This window comes from Dreissena polymorpha, chromosome 13 (genome assembly GCF_020536995.1).
Source record: "Dreissena polymorpha isolate Duluth1 chromosome 13, UMN_Dpol_1.0, whole genome shotgun sequence".
Taxonomy (NCBI): Eukaryota; Metazoa; Mollusca; class Bivalvia; order Myida; family Dreissenidae; genus Dreissena; species Dreissena polymorpha.
In genome coordinates this window covers 3,212,069-3,226,117 of record NC_068367.1, presented here as the reverse complement: position 1 = coordinate 3,226,117, position 14,049 = coordinate 3,212,069, and the positions used below count along the sequence as shown (strand labels likewise).

At 32.7% G+C, this 14,049-nt stretch overlaps 1 long non-coding RNA gene across 11 annotated transcripts; it reads right to left on the bottom strand.

Moving 5' to 3' along the window:
• Window positions 1-394: 394 nt before the first annotated feature.
• LOC127856461 (uncharacterized) lies at window positions 395-13,557 on the bottom strand. 11 transcript variants are annotated; one of them, XR_008038045.1, is made up of 3 exons: window positions 13,455-13,557; window positions 2,275-2,495; window positions 395-1,818 (listed from the first exon to the last, which is right to left on the bottom strand). It is a non-coding gene; the product is annotated as an uncharacterized LOC127856461 (long non-coding RNA). The 11 variants fall into 11 exon arrangements; XR_008038049.1 differs by lacking the exon at window positions 13,455-13,557 and adding an exon at window positions 12,748-13,142; XR_008038047.1 differs by lacking the exon at window positions 13,455-13,557 and adding an exon at window positions 12,768-13,142.
• Window positions 13,558-14,049: the final 492 nt, after the last annotated feature.

Here is a 14,049-nt window from a genome sequence, read left to right as displayed (position 1 = left end):
TAAAGAAAACAAGTAATCCGCAACTGGGCTTGAACCAATGACCCTTGGAGTAAACGTCTAGCACTGAAACCACTCGGCCGTTCGTGCTCCGTGAGTGGTGTATTTTATACATAAAATAAGCAATCCTTGTAAAGTCACAAAATAAAACGATACCAACAGAACGGTCAAAATTGTTCGATCGTTTCGCGTCGTTTCGCGTGTGTAACTCTTTATAATGTTCAGGTTTTTAAATCTTCAACAATACGTATAATTGATATGTTTTCAGTATAACTGTTTGCTTGCAAATATCATGACCACAGCGAAAGTTTGCATATCTGAAACAATTGATTTCAACTTTGTAAATTTATCAAAACATTAAAAGGTCCCTGTACAAGTAAAAGAGTGATACAAGCAGGAAAGATATCATGTTTATTTAACGGGAAGTAACTAATTACAAAAAGTTTGACATAAAACAAACACAATAGAAAAACAGCACAAAAGAAGAAATACGCATAAACCAATAAATATTAAGAGATTTACGTATTGCAACCGTCAACACATTTGACATGTTACACCTTCGATATATTTTTCCAGTCGCGGTGCGGCAAACGCATATTGTAAAACAACTTGTATATGGGACATTCTTGGATAAAATCAGCACAAAATAATAAATGACTTTTTGCTTACAACAATAAAACAACTATGCATCACTCTCCCAACTAGAATAACGTCTATTCGCAACATTTCTTGGTAAAACCAAGTAAATATTACACACTGTGTTAATGCTCTATAACAAGAAAACAACTATACATTATTCTCCTAAGCAAAACAGACCAATCGCATTACTTTATATATTACTATACATGTTTGAAGACATTTTCTTAAATGTTTTTTTTAAAGATGCAGATCGTCTGGTCGCGTTTGTGTCGGAATATTTCATGGTTTTGCGAACGTCATTGTTTTTTTTTAATTGACTAATAAATTATCCTTCCGCAATAAATGTCTCAGCATTTTTTTAAAATACAGAAATATAATCCTGGAACGATTTGAGAAATAGCAGCTCAAACAGACATACCTGCAAACCGATCTTTGGATTCTTTGTAATGTTAAATTGTCTATAAAAGAGGTGATTTGCAAGCGATGAAATAAACATTTTCGAATTAGAACATAGGGCTATCGATGTTATAGAGAAACAATCCGTTATTGGCAATTAATATACAGATACAAGTATGCCGGTTTATAGAACTAAAACACATATACTGGTTAGACAATGTTACATATTGATTGAAAGAGATATTTTGTAATCGAACATATATTCAGACCCTATGATAGTAATACGGTTTATACAATATTGCTTGGCACAGTACGGCATGGAAACGTACAATATTAAAAGACATTTTTGTCAAGGAAATCACACAATCATAACACATATTCCATGTATCTGTAAAATATAACAAAAGATGGACACGATACCACATGGCATCGTACAATAGTTAAGTCAATCAAGTCATGTCAAACGATTGGAACAAAGAATCACATTCACTCATTGATATGTATCAGAACCAATGATAAAAATTGTGCGAAGATTTTAAATTAATGTACATGTATATGTTTTGTATGCCATATGGTTGAGTCCTTAAAAAGAAATATACACACTAAATGACACTGTCATAGTAAAATAATCAAAATCAAGTTTTTTGTTTGAAGTGTTGACATGCACCCGATGTTCATACTCTTCTCTTGTTGGGGTCTAACATTCTTAACGCCCGGCGTTTTGAGATCGGTTGCCTTCTTCTTGTATTGGGCGATTTCCACACCTGGTGCATCGTTGAATAGGTTCTACTTAATGAAAAATAACACGTTTTTTTATATTATGTTTTTTAGATACAAGTATAGGTTACTAGCGCGTTGTAATTTCCCAAACAAATGATTTAAGATCTAATGCCGTTGTTTAATAGTATCTGTTAAAGTGTGTTTTAAATAAAATAAATCGGGTAAACATTGTGTAACAGTTTTCAAAAATCGAAAGTAAGTTGTTATGTTCATCTTCTATGATATCTATTTCTAATGCGTTAACAAATTTAGAAAACAACGTTCTTTTTTATTTAATATAATCAACTATTATGTTATCTGAGGTGACATGGAAAATAACAATGTATGCAAGGGGAAAACACTTTGACAAATTTGAAGAAAAAAACACAATCATTAACACGTGATAAATAAAATAAACACATGAATCGAAACAAATCAGTTCAGCCAGAACTAATTTCCTAATGTAGACTTTAAAACACACACCTTCATCGCTGTCGCTTTCGGGTTCCACCTGTCTATTGGCTATGCTGATGTCGATGTTCCCATCCTTGTTCAAAGCGTCATCTCGCCCATTTCCTCCTTGACCTCCATTTCCGCCAAAAATAAACCCACCTCCGGCATCACCACCGACTCCGCGTCCTCCTCGGCCGTTTGCACAGCCACCGGGACCCCCGTTTTCCATTCAGAAATTTACTACTCCAAAACTGAAAATAATACGCAGATATTATTTTTTAATATAAACACAGTGAAACGTAAGCCATTTCCGAAGTCAGACACAATAAAAATCACAATAAACACGTGAATACGAAAAACAGGTTCCCCGCCCTAGAAAGGGACCTGCAGTAATTAAACATTGCTATGAAATTTGAAATATTTCCATAAACCGTTTTCGAAAAAAGGTGCACTTGTTAAAAGTGTGTTGTATATCTCTACTGCAAATCATTGCTTTTATTATACCATTACAAAACGTGAAACATAATTATAAGTCAATACACGTTGCATTCTTTGACAATATTATTAATCATTAAGAAGGATCAATGTGTATAACGATTTGATTAAATATGCACATTTTATATAAAGTTTGTAAACTAGGAAAGTTTTTATGACAGATAACAACACGTGAGTCATTAAATCTACGCATAAGATTAACTTACAAATACAACAATATCAACTTGCATGCCATGGTTTGTTTAAGAGCCACGTTTTCCAAATAGACTTTTGCAAACTCATAAGTGCGCCATCTCCAAATCATATGCACCTTTTAAAAGAAACAGGTAATTCCTAAAAAATCTCGAAAACAACAATAGTGATGCGTACATTTTGTAAAGTATATTTTTACCATTTAAAGAAACAGCTAAGCCGTAAAAAAATCTCGAAAACAAAACTGGTGCGTACATTTTTTAAATTCTAACAGGCGCGGTACATTGCAAAAGATAATTTATCAGCATACACCGATCGATAATTGATCGGATACTTTAGAGATATATTAGATCTTACACATCTTGCACGTGTGATCCAGACACATCTCTAAAGCATTATTTTCGAAACTGAAAGTACTTCGATAAGTTATAAATAGCGTTGAGTAAGTGGTGACTTATGCGGTGTGCGGTAGAGATATTTATAGATATTTTCTTTTTGCAATTTACTGGCAAGTTGCCAACTCAGATATTATCTTCAACTTTCGAGCGTGATTAAAACTTTATAAAACAATATCCTCTAATTTATCTTCATTGAGTTTAATAAAAATGTTATACCTGTGTATGCGTTTCACGCATTTTCGGTTTTTCCTTTTTTAGTTGCATTCCAGAGCTTTTCAAAATTATCAATTTGATGGAAAACTTATATTTATGTCGTTTAATCAAGACTTAACTCAATACCAATTAATTCATCAAGAGTAGGCGGTTATCTTGATAATTTTCCAGGCCAAAATGCCATGTGCGCCATATAGAAGGTAACATGTTTAAACATAATTAGTAGTACAGGTGGTTAACGTGTGGCGGCTATGATATATATGATATATATATATATATAACAATCTTGTTCAAACGTGACTTGTATTTAATTTAATTAATTTAATTTAATAAAATTAAACACTATGTAAACATGTAAAAGAAAAACAGGATTTTTGTGTTTTCTGATCATAGAACGGAACGTCATTTGGACGAAAAATCGATTGGCTGATCACAAATGTTATTACAATTTGATTATGATAAACATCGCATTAAAAGTAAAAACAGAAGCAGTTCAGATGATGTTCTCAAAACCGTTCAGACGTTGTACTCAAACGAAAACCGTTCAGACGATGTACTATTTTCCAAATTCCTCGCCACCGATCTTAAAAAGCTAAAACAACGTGCAAAACCTGTTCGAAATATTCTAAGAATGTTATCATAACAACGGAATAAATGCAACATGTTTTGCTTTATAACATTATGTTGTATTTATTTCGTATTTATTTCGTTGTTTGTCATGTTTCGTTGTTTGTCATTTTGAATAGCAAACGCGTCAAACTAAAGTAATGTTCAGACGATGTACAATTTTCATTGTTTATTGTTCCTGAATGTTTGAGAAAACTACAGCAATCTAAGAAAAACGACAAATACCAGAGTACATAAGGCGACTCAGCGGGTACTCTGCGCATATTATCATTTATTTTGATATAATAAAAATATGAGAATACCTTGATTTTCCTCATTAAGAGAGAGCTTGTTCCGCCATTTTGTGCGTACGATGTACTTTTGTAATCACGTGATCCCCCGCAGTGTGATTCTAAGACAGCATTACTCGCAGAGAAACATAAACACCGCATTGAGTTTGTTTAATCACTATATAACGCAACATTTAAACCACTCGCTTGTTCTGATGACACGCATTGATAATACCTTTGTATTCGTGTAACAATTGTCAGCTGTCAAGTGCATCCTCCCCGTAACACGAAAGATATATTATATAATAACCAGAAAAGGCGGTTATTGTGAAAATTGATATAAACGAAACGATATGGTGATGATATGCAATAATTTCGCAACATGGACTGGCTTTACACCATCGTGTGAAAGCCAACCAACGCTCTCATGTAACCAACGCACGCACGCAAGCACATTTAAACGTAAACAATACTAACAATTACGATATATAATACATTTATATGTCTACGCTTTTCATAATATCTTCTCTGTGTCCGAATTTACCAAATGTTAAGATATGGATAACGAAAGGTGTTACTTGAGGTTAGTACAAAGTATAACTACATTATTTCACATGTAGATCTAACATATGTACAATAAAATATATTTGATATATGGTTGCAATACATAAGTTCGATTACAATTTGAAGTTATTACACATATCTAATTACATATAAACTATAAATATTTGCAAATACAATAACCTAGTATTTAACTAGAAATGGCGCGGCAGAGGCCGACGCGTATCCCCACGCCGCATGTTTGACCCAGGGGGCGCCCCAGGGTTGGTAATTGGGCCTTGCAGAGTTGCGATTGACCGTATTGTCATAAGAGATGTTCATTATCAATTTGAAGTAAATCAGTGTATAAATGAAGAAGTTATAGTTAAAGGCAATTTTTGGTGGGCGTGGTCTATGTGGGCGGGCATGTGCCAGGGTTGGTAATGGGGCCATGCATAGTTGAGATTGACCGCATTGTCATAATAGATGTTCAGTATCAATTTGAAGTAAATCGGTGTAGAAATGAAGAAGTTATAGTAAAAGGCAATTTTTGGTGGGCGTGGCCTATGTGGGGGGATGCCCCGGGGTTGGTAATGGGGCCATGCATAGTTGAGATTGACCGTATTGTCATAAGAGTTGTTCAGTATCAATTTGAAGACATATGTGTAGAAATGAAGAAGTTATAGTAAAAGGCAATTTTGGGTGGGCGTGGTCTATGTTTGCGGGGTCGCCCCAGGGTTGGTAATGGGGCCATGCATAGCTGAGATTGACCGTATTGTCATAAGAGATGTTCAGTATCAATTTGAAGTAGATCGGTGTAGAAATGAAGAAGTTAATGTAAAATAACATTAAAAAATGAGTGAAAATCTCTGACCCGGCCCCACCCCAACCCCCATAACTTTTGACCCAGGGGTCAGATCAAAATTCTAAATAGTGCAGGGTCGCACATATGCTCATAGCTACCATGTGTGCAAGTTTCAAGGTTCTAGTGCTTATAGTGTAGGAGGAGATAGTGGCCAGGACGGACGGACAGAAGACAGACGCTTTTCAAAAAGCGTGGGGATAATAATAAGCGTATGTATTGTTGCTGCGAAATGTATAATTACTTTGTTTAATCATAAACTATTTAATATATCAACTTTGTAAACAATGAATGCTTACTATGTCCACTTGGGCTTTTGGTCGTCTTGATGAATTGTATAATAAACATGTTATAAACTTATAAAACTTGTTAAAAAGCGTATTAAACTTCGTAAATATTTCATTGTGCTAATGCTACATATGTCAACACATCAATAATGAACACACATTTTAAATGTTTGCATACTTATCGACACGAATTGCGCTTTTCTGTATACAATAACTTATTTATGTATTCATTTTCGGCGATGTAGTTATTAGTATAATAATTATTTTCATAAAGTGCATTAAGGTTTGGCTTCGACGGACTCCTTGATACAAAAAGTTCATTACACAAAGCGTCGAAGAAACATGTTTGATCGCAACAAACAGAGCCGGTAACGATTTTATTTGTTTATGTTAAACATTTAGTTTGCAATTACGTATAGGACTAAAATATCACAACGAAATCAACATATATACTTCTTTCTATTTCTGTATCAAACATTATTGATTTTACTATACATTGTTTCAATACAAAATAAACGTTCTGATACATTTAATAGTATATGTTTGCTATGTTGTATAAATGATTTAAATATGGACAACCATCTTCAGTTTCGTTCTCAACATGATGTTCAAGAACGTTCTACCATTAAAAAGGAAAAACCGGTGTTTTGTTGTTCTGTTGCATACAAAGATTAAATTATAAGATTAACTGATGTTACATTGTGGACTTTAAATTTAATTCAATAATATTGATTTCATATTAAGGAAGTACGCGGAAGTTTAGTTTCACGCAAATATTTTTTTTACTGAAACACCGGTTGCGATATAAGTGCAATCTATTTCGGATATTTGGATAAAAAAGAATGTAAACAATGTAAGAACGAAAGAACAACAAAACATGCTTAAAATGAACGCAAGGTACAAAAACTGGACAGTTTTTGTCCATGAAAATGAAATACCTTTGATATGCCCCTTTAAAGGGGCCGTCCAACAGATAAAGCGTCGTATCGACGCGAAACGATATTTTGGGAAACTACGAGGATTGTTGTATAGGTAAAAGATACATCCGCTCGCAATATGAGCGTTGAGTGTCGAGTGGTATAGGCAGTAGGCTTTTTACTCAAGGAATCCAGGGGTCAGTGGTTCGAGCCCTGTGGAGGGTTATATTTTTTCCTTTTTTAAAAATAGTATTCTTGTTTTTTTTACTGGAGATTTTTAGTTCAAATGTTTAAAATTATCAATATAAAGCATTTTAAGTATTTAATGACAAGCTTCAATACATGCCTAAATCTGTTGGACGGACCCTTTAATATATTGTATACATCTTGTTTTCAGTTATTTACTGTATTATTGTTCTTTTACTCATCTTGCTACACATAATTTGTGTTTTCATTTACATTTAAATCTACATTTTCATTGGCATACAGCAATACGTGTACTAGTATGTTTTTTGACCTGTACCATGTACATGGTTTTCACTGTGTTTTAAATTGCATTTTAATACCTTCCGTAAAACAGCATTTGTGAACAAACGACAACGGTGACCTACTGTTTTTTTTATATTTGTATTAAGTTATAACTCATTTAACATTTAGGTAAATGTGGAAAAAATCTAGGTGCAGGAAGGCATTTAAAAAAAATGACTTTGATGAATTTTATTCATTTTCATATGTGACATTCTGTTGTTTTTGTTTATGTTTAAAAATTGATAAAAAAAACATAAATGAATAAATTCATGTTTTTTTTTTAAATTTACAGTCTAATTAAATCAGTAACACGTATTTTGTGATAAATAGAGGTTGTTTTCAACACTTTTCTCATTAATTTACTCTAGTTTTTATGTTATTACCTTATTGCTGAAATGTTCTTGTGTTAAAATATGCTCGTTGTTCAAGTGCGAATAAAAAATGAACAACAACGGTGACCCATGATTTTTATTTTATTTTTCTATCCACAACAGATGGTTCTACCTAAATAACAAAACTTATCAAATTCTAAGTGTAGCAAAATTTGCATTAAAACTGCCGCGTACGTCCTTAATAAAAATAATACGTGTTCTGTCTTAAGATTAAACTTTTATACACATTGTTTCAATGTTGGAAATGCTTTCAGTGATAATAATACAACAAACCTACTTATCACAGGTGGTAAGCGTGAAAATAATTAATAAAAACATCATTTTGAATGAAAAATAATTAAATTATAACGAGAAAAATAACTTCTCTGAAAAAAACACACAATCAAATCGATAAATATAACCAGGTATTAAACTAAAAATGACCCGAATGATTGCTGCAAAATTGATGAAGAAATGGCTGTTCAAAGAGATGCACGTATTTCCGGGTCATTTTGGGTAACAGTTGAATACCTTGTTATATATATATATATATATATATATATAAATATATATATATATATATATATATATATATATATATATATATATATATATATATATATATATATATATATATATATATATATATATACATAGTGCCAGTAACGCGGTCTCTGTAGTTTTCAGACTATACTTAAGGGGTCAATATTAAAAATATATATTTCATAGGGATTTTTTTTTCAAAAAAGTTGATTTTTCGATATAATTTGATTATTTATCATTCGAAATTATGTTTTCACTAATAAATATCATAGCCACACGATAACCACCTGTGATCTTGGCATTCATTACCAAATGGGTGGTACGGTGGTCGAGTGGTAACACTCTGGTCTACCATTCCAGAGGTCCCCGGTTCAATTCCCGGCCGGGGCACTGGGAATTTCTGACATGCTTCAAGTGTTTTCCACCCCACAAGAGATGTACTGGTATGAACCCCAGGTAATTCTCGCGTGTATCGTTGCTCTTCACTGAGCACGTAAAAGAACAACTATTCGCAAAGAGCTAGGGTATCGCACCCGGATTCCTTGTATCCCAATACTGTCTCTTCAGCAAAAACCAAAGGACCCAATTGGAAATAAGTGCTTGCACTTTCATGGGTTATTATTGACTGCAAGGTCAAAAGAAAAACACACAGATCCTGTACCGATTTTTTTGTTTATCTTGTTAGAATGCGTAATCATCAAAAAGTTAAAAATAGACATGTGTCATACTTTTCGGTCCTATTTTTAGATGGACTACATAGCTAAATATAGTATATAGTAAACTAAAACCCAGTTTATCTCGGTTACTCAAGTGAATTTCCGATTGAATTCGTTAATTTTTTATAATCGTTATATAATAAGACAGGTTATCTTGTTAAGCATTTTCAGAAATGTAATCATAACAAGTAATGACTATTATAATGTGTTTTATTTCTAAATATAGTTTCGGTTTCGGTTTCTAGATGAATCAGTCCTGTTTTAGCAGGATTCTTGAGTTAATTATAACACTACTCAGACATCTCGGTTAAATATTTTGGATTTTCATTATTTTTTCAACATTTTCAAGGGCAGTTACACTATCTTGAACATCATACATCCAAACAATGTATGCGTATTTATGTATTGCACTTTCTTGTTTTATAAAACGGAAATAGTTAATATAATATTCAAGGGGCCTTTTCACGTTTTTGTAAATTGACAACATTGAAAAAAAAATGTTTCAGATTCGCATATTTTCGTTTTTGTTATGATTATTTGCGAGGAAACAGTAATACTTAACATTTACCATGATCTAAAATATCCATTATATGTATCTTTTGACGATTTGAAAATCTGAAAATTATAAAGCGTTGCAACGCGAAACAATTAAATAATTTGGAAAGTTCTGTTGAAGTCGTTATATTTTTTGAAACTACGAGGATTGCTTATATAAAGTTAAATATACATGCACTCATAGCATAGGCACGGATTGTCGAGTGGTCAAGGCGGAAGACTTTTACTTCAGGATTCCAGGGGTCAGTGGTTCGAGCCCAGTTGAGGGTTACTTTTTTTTTTATATTTGTATTCTTTTTTTTACTGAAATTTTTTGGGTCCAATGTGTAAATTTATCAATATAAAGCATTTACTAACAAACTTTAATACATGCCAAAATCTGTGAAAAGGCCCATTTAATATATGCAGTTAATAAAAGTGTAGTATGTTATGTATTCGTTGTTAAATAGACATTAAAAACTAATAATACATTTCGCAGTAAGTATGGGGGTTGCTTAAAATCGCAATGCTCTTTAGACAAACATGATTATATTAAATCATCAAATAGTATTTATAAATCAATAAAATAGTATATTTTTTCAGATGTATTCATGTTCATTCAGGTATTGTTTATTTATTAATCAGAGTTGAAACAGTTGAAACTTCTTATGTCGAGCGAAATTTTATAGCTTTAAATTTGAGCCTATTATAACAATCGTTTGTTTCTCGACTCAAAAGATGATTTGTTTACTCAGCTGAGCACTGTTTTTACTCAACTAAGCAGTGCGAATGTTGCTCATTCTACGGTGCAACTCAATCTCAATTATTAGAAGACTCATATGCTCCTGCTGAAACTCAGGATTTATTCCGACTAAAGCCTTACAACACAAAACATTTATGAACATGAAGTTGAGCTTGATACGTTATGTCATCTTAAATATTAAGAATACTTTATCACAATTGATTCACAATTTCGACTTATGAACGTTCGTAGTACTTGCCCTTGTAACGCATCTGAAGTTCTCCTTCGCATCATACCGTTATTAACGAACTGCCAGTATATAGTTTTGTCTTAAAATGCTTTCTTTCAAACTTCGATTTTAACAAGATGCGCAATATTGACCATTATGATGTTATAAAGTGTTGTTATGATTTAACAAAAATAGACTATAGTAATTTCTATCAAATTAAGTTTAAAATGAGCATTTGACGTATTTCAATACGGTAAAACTTTGTTTAATGATTCGACTTATTTAACAAATGACTTATAGTTCAATCTCATTAACCACATTTCAGTTATTTACGATCATCTTAGTACACCTCTTATTTTTTATGTCAATCGCTTTGCTATTAACTGCAAATGCAATATAGCAACTGGATATTGGTAACGAAACTAACGAAATATATACTCAGACTGAAACTGTGTTGGAGATAAGTAGGTTGTTGTTTTATTTTCAATATATTTATGGATTATGTTGCATGATATCAGAAAACTTCATTATTCGTGTGCATGTAAATTTCGGGTCATTTTTGGCTAAACATCGTTCAAGAATACACACTGTGTTTCCATATATGATATAGTTACCACGGTCATACTGTAGAATTTTATTGAGATCGTAAGACATAAAAATCTCAACGAAACACTTTAGTTGTTGGATTCTAATTGTTGCGATTATATATAAATTAATAAATTTATACGAGTTCGAATTTGTACCACTATTATATGAAAACCTACATATAGTGCATGTTCTTAGGATAACCAGACATTAAGGGTTGGCACTGTCGTGTTTAAATGTAAGGTGATGATTATGTTTAGAGAATAACAGGCCACTGTCCACTCGTTTTGTAATATATCAGACGAGGCTTAGAATAATATAATAGCCGAGCCGTTATTTTATGCGTGCCGAGCCTGATATATTACAAAACGATGGGAGAGTAACCTGTCTTTCTGTTAATCATACCACATTTTCCTACCATTCTGCAAAATAATCCATTTTTATAACAATATACGGGTCCCCGCTTATTTTGCTGATCCGGCTTTTACACGTTGGCATACATGTAGCAACGGCGTTCGAAAAGATGACACGAATAATCGCTTATTTTAAACATCGTATAAACAAAAACAAGTTGTTTGCACTATGAATGGGAAGAGTACAGCCGCTTTAATTATAAACGTCTTGAATTGGAGATCAGGAATGGACTGTAGTGACAAATTTAATTAAAGAACACTGTTCACCGAACAGAGACGCCATTTTGGAGATGTGTATTGAAATAAACATTTAGATGATGGTGTCAATATTTACATAAGCGTGTTTAATCGTTTGTTTAAAAAGTTGAAGATTAGCATAAAGTTATTAAAGTTATCATTTGTCTTGACTTTCTGTGCAACACTCGCGAGTCCAATGACTATTTCGGTATTTAAGATTTATTGTCCAATGGATGACGTCATTTAACTTCTGTAGTGCGGGCTGTGATGATTAAAAAAACGTTTTTGTGATTTGTGACTTAAACTTTAAAAAATGTACGTTCTTGGTATCAAATTGTTTGTTGTGTTGAACCTGATTCATGTTAATAGAAATTGTTGACTTTATTACAAATCGCACGTTACTCCAAACATTGACTGATATAAGAACTTGCTGTTGACCATGATATATTTTTTATATCAGGCAATGTTATATCAGGCAGATATCAAAGCGATGGTATGATACATAGAGAATACTAGGTCGGTGCCGAATAAAGCAAAGTTTATTTTGCGAGGCTTAGAAAATCTGAACCACGAGCCTTGGCGAGTGGTTCAGATTTTCGTGCCGAGCAAGATAAACTTTGCTTTATTCGGCATCGACCTAGTATTCGATTTATCCCATCAATTTTCTTAGTCGTAAATTATTTCTTTAAACATAGAATAGGAAAATCGAACTAGACGGAAAATCCCAAAGATATTTTAAGCAAACATTGTTTCATTTTTTTAATCGTGTCGAGCCTAATACATTACAAAAAGATCAGTAACCAACCTGTTTTTCGTTTATCATACCTCTACGTCCCCGATTTTTAAGAAACAATGAAGAAAAAAAGACACTAAACAACTGCATCTTTAGCGTGAAACAACATGCATTGTGTCGTATGACGTATTAATAATGACGTCACGAGTACGCGCACTTAATATTTGTAAATAATGTTTATTTGCTTTTTGAGTTGCATTATGTGTAAAAACTATATTACATCTTGGTATCAAATTGTTTGTTTTGTTGAATCTGATTCGATTTTACTAAAAATGATTACTTTATAGTTGATTCCGAGTAATATGAACATTCTTCGCCGCGCGTGACAGCTATATTTCAGCACTGCTGAAATAAAGGTAAATTTATTCCACAGTGGTTTATTTCGACAATGCACGTCTGATGATGGGATAAATAGAGAATACTAGGTCGGTGGCGGTGCCGAATAAAGCAAAGTTTATTTTGCGAGGCTTAGTAATCTGAACCACGAGCCTTGGCGAGTGGTTCAGATTTTCGTGCCGAGCAAGATAAACTTTGCTTTATTCGGCACCGACCTAGTATTCGATTTATCCCATCAATTTTCATAGTCGTAAATTATTTCTTTAAAAATAGAATAGGAAAATCGAACTAGACGGAAAATCCCAAAGATATTTTAAGCAAACATTGTTTCATAATTGAAATCTTGTCGAGCCTCATACATTACAAAAAGATCAGTAACTAACCTGTTTTTCTGTTCCTCTACGTCCCCGATTTTTAAGAAATAATGGAAAAAAAGACACTAAACACAACTGCATCTTTAGCGTGAAACAACATGCATTGTGTCGTATGACGTGTTAAAAATGACGTCACGAGTACGCGCACTTAATATTTGTAAATAATGTTATTTGCTTTTTGAGTTGCATTATGTGTTAAAAATATATTACATCTTGGTATCAAATTGTTTGTTTTGTTGAATCTGATTCGATTTTACTAAAAATGATTACTTTATAGTTGATTCCGAGTAATATGAACATTCTTCGCCGCGCGTGAAAGGTATATTTCAGCACTGCTGAAATAGAGGAAAATTTATTCCACAGTGGTTTATTTCGACAATGCACGTCTGATGATGGGATAAAATGATTTACAACATTGTGCAAATCAATATGTAGATATTTGTAGAACACATGTAAATAGCATACATGCTATTGATAATGTGCGCACAAATTATAAGTCATAAATATGCTACAACGTTTAATATAAATACAACGTAAAATAAAAATAAAGTATAATTCATTATGGCATGGATATCTCTTCACTTGCTATCAAATTTTGTTTTCA